Source organism: Colobus angolensis, unplaced genomic scaffold, assembly GCF_000951035.1.
Source record: "Colobus angolensis palliatus isolate OR3802 unplaced genomic scaffold, Cang.pa_1.0 Scaffold473, whole genome shotgun sequence".
In the NCBI taxonomy this organism is placed as follows: domain Eukaryota; kingdom Metazoa; phylum Chordata; class Mammalia; order Primates; family Cercopithecidae; genus Colobus; species Colobus angolensis.
In genome coordinates this window covers 1,657,658-1,661,238 of record NW_012118188.1, presented here as the reverse complement: position 1 = coordinate 1,661,238, position 3,581 = coordinate 1,657,658, and the positions used below count along the sequence as shown (strand labels likewise).

Here is a 3,581-nt window from a genome sequence, read left to right as displayed (position 1 = left end):
GGAGGTTGCAGTGAGCCGAGATCGCACCACTGCACTCCAGCCTGGGCGACAGAGTGAGACTCTCTGTCCAAAAAAAAAAGTGCCCTCTGGTGCCACCTTGCCCGACACGCGCCTTAGCCGCCTCTGCCCCCTGACGAGTCCGCGCCCACCCGCGCTTGTAGCTCCCCTTTCGCGGGGTCCGAGAAACTGCAGTAGGAGGCAGGGAAGGAGGCGCCCCAAGTCGGGGTTCCCATTATTCCCTCGTACAATCTACTTTTTCAGCCCATCCCGGGTTCACTCACTGATCAGTTTAAAACAATAGGAAATGCTGCCGAGCCACTTCAGCAAACGACAACCATCTGGCAGAACCTGAAGTAGGGCGAAGTTGGGAGAAGCCATTTGCCCCATCCTGTATCTTGCGCCCCAGGCGAGACCGAAAGATTATCTGCCACCCCAAGGCTGATGCTGCAGGTGGACCCGGCGAGTTAGACCAGGGGGACCCTGAGACCCACACCTTTCGGTCACCGATCAGGCTTTTAGCTCTTTTCCTAGAATTGCCACTTTTCCACCAGCAACGTATAACCTGGTCGCAGCTCCCCGGAGGTCAGAGGGAGTCCTTCCCTGCGAGGTCTACAGGAAGGCGCTGGCCACCACGTCCCCAAAACGCGTCCCGCTGCTGCGCGCCGCCCACGGTCTGTCCCCAGGAGGCACAAAATGGGCCCGCCTCGGCGCCAGACGTGTTTGCAGCTGGAAAGCCCAGCCCAATGCCCCTCCCCCTGCATCCCTCCTCGGTCCGCGTCCCGAGAGGAAACTGGCCCAGGGGCGGAGAGCTGGGAGCCTGGGCTCTCCTTCAAGTCCCTCTCGATCTAAGGATTTAAACAAGAGCCAGGGCACCAGGGACTAACGACGGGTTCATTCTTGGCGTTCCCCCACTCTCGTTCCTCCTGACTCTTGTGAACGAGGTCCAGCTGCACTTGGCTCAACCCAAAACTGTGCAAGCTCCGAAGCAGGGCCTGACCTGTGCGTCAAAGCGAGGCTGCTCGGCCTCGCGCTTGTCGGGAAGTCGAGACAGGGCCTCCTCATAGTGAGGATTGTGGAAAGGAGGAGGCCGAGGAGAGAGGGAGAAGAGGGAGGGGATGCAATTCGGCAGTGCGGGGGTCCAGATTGACCAGATTAGGGGTCGGAGGTGGGACAGTGCGGAGACTGGTGAGGTGCGCACGCCCGGGGAGCCCCTTCCTCCCCTCCTGTGGCTGCGGGATATTTGTCCGGTAAGATGCACTGCGGAGGGTTGTCGTGCCTGGTTTGCCCTGGATGCCTCTCCCTGCTCCAAAAATCTGTCTAGCTCTGGTCAGGAGCTACTGCGGCGAGGCGAGTCGGTCCAAAACATTGAGCAATTCGGCCTCGGAGCCAAAAAGCCATTTCCCACACCGCCCAGCCCGGGGTTTTTCGGACGTGGGGCGGTCGGGACCTGACAGGGGTCCTATCCATGCTTGCCTCCCACCGAGGGAGATGGAGTGAGTGGCAAGTTCTTCCAGGCACTCTTTGCGCACATCCTGAGGTCCATGCAGAACTGGGGGAGCGAAGTGCGGAACCGGCCCTCTGGCTGCGGGAGGGATGCACAACGGACAGCCGGCCGGGGCAGCAAGTCCTTCCCGACCAAGTCGCGAGGCCAGGTCACCGGCAGTTCCCGCACACCTGGCCCGGCCCCGGCTCCTGGCTTCCTCCGGCAACCGGACTTGGGTCGGGCCACACTCCTTGCCGCTCCGACCTGGCCGACACCCTCTCGGAATGGAACAGCTGATCCCACATATTCAGAGTCAAACGGACGCAGCCCGCTCCCCGGACGCAGCCGGGCGGAGTTAATCGTGTATAAACCTGGTTTCCATGGGGGTAGACAGCAGAGGAAGGAGAAGTACGCACAGACGGCTCTGAAGCCGGCAGGGAGAGGAATGGAGAAAAGGGCGACTAGAGAGGACCGAGCAGCGCTGGGCGAGCGCAGACGGCAAGTGCCGTGCACCCCCGCGCGGAAAGGGGCGCCGGGTAGGGGGTGCCCAGGGCTCAGTTGCCCGGAGGGAGAATGTGGTTTACCTCCCACCTTTCTCTTACCTGCAAACAAGTTTCCCCAGTTCCAAGTGGTCCCTAACTTACTCACAAGAAGTTCGACACTTTCCTGGAGACCTTTCCTCTCTTCCTGCCTGAGGCCAGAACTGAGCGGCAGCAGAGCCGGGGGCAATGCAGAAACGGTTCCACCGAGGAGGGGGCGCGGGGAGACGGGCGGGGGCGGGGGCCACGGCGCACAATGAGGACCCCTTGGTGTGCGGTTCGAAATTCCTCAAATCCCAGTTGCTGGAATGCGAGGCGACATCGACTTCTTCACTCAGGGCCAAATGTGTTTGTCATTATTCCAGACCGCCCGCCCGCGCCGCCGCTGTCGCCCCCGCGCTAGGGCGTGCAACCCGAGCGTACAGCCGAGCAGGCACCCGCTCTCCCTAGCACCTCACTGACCCGACAAACCCCTCCAGAGCGCTCCAAACCCTTGCCCACGCCCGCGCCCCTCTGCTTGTCCCGCAGCCGCGTCACCGCCGCGCCAAATCTGGCCCGGACTCTCACCCAGAGCAGCGCCGTCCAGTAATTACGCGCATTCGACCGGCTCCATGTGCTGCAGGCCAGCACGGAGGTCCGGTCTCCAGCCGAGCCCCGCCCGCCTCCTGCGACCAGCAACCCCTTCCCGCGCCCCCCTCCGCGCTCCCCTCTCCCCACCTCCCCTGGTCCCCCAGCCGCGCTCCACACCGCGGGCTGCAGCGCTGTCCCGCCAAACCGCAGGCGAGGAATGAAAACACTCGTTTAAAACCTGTCGCCTTCCAGGACCCACTGCCAAGAAGAGGGCAAACACCTCTGCCTCCACCCCCAGTTCCTTGGTGTTCGGCCCAGTATTCATGAACACCACCCCCACTCCCAAAAGAAACCTCAAAAATGTAAGCCTAAACAATTTCTTTGGGAGGCCATAGGGTTGTTAGAAAAACATTGTTTTTTAAAAACAGGTCTGGAAAATGTGTGTTTAAAAAAAAATCCCTAGACTTTCTAACTCTATGGTTATCTCCCACCCATCCCCAAGTGAAGTTTATTCCGAAAAAAAAAAAAATTGCTCTCTGGACACACAACTGGAATCCAGCTCCATTTTTTTTCTTGTCGCCCAAAGTTTGAAGTTACTTCGCTTTCTCCAGTCCCAGAGTCTGATCAGGGACTTCTCTTATAAACAAAAAATCATTTTTTCTTCTCCCTTACCTTCTGCTATGTTATTCCGCAATGAATGTCCCACACATGAAGTAAAGAGTGTGTCCACGGCCTCCAATGATCTCTTTGTAGTCTCCTCCTCTGTTTCTCTCCCTGTAGCTCCAACAGTAAGGGGCTCAAAAACCGCGTTTTGTAATTGATTCAATGTTATAGTCCATCCTTCTAAAACTAATCATTTGCTCTAAGTAAATAGCTGTCAGGAAATAAGCCCCCCCCAACCTTGGTCTCTTCAAAATAAAAGTTTCGCCCAAACTCCCCTGCGTTCCGAATCTCCCAGTCTCCAGATTGCGCCTTCGCTTTTTGCTCTT

The 3,581-nt window shown here is 58.6% G+C and overlaps 1 protein-coding gene across 2 annotated transcripts in view; it reads right to left on the bottom strand.

Annotated features, from left to right (window-relative positions):
- The window catches only part of PDGFRA (platelet-derived growth factor receptor, alpha polypeptide), a 61,867-nt gene extending 58,286 nt beyond the window's left edge, over nucleotides 1-3,581 (bottom strand). The window contains exon 1 of one of the 2 annotated variants that reach the window (XM_011958767.1): nucleotides 3,265-3,581. The gene's annotated coding sequence lies outside the window, so the exon portion shown is untranslated. The remainder of the gene's footprint in view (nucleotides 1-3,264) is intronic. The other variant, XM_011958766.1, reaches the window with a different exon arrangement.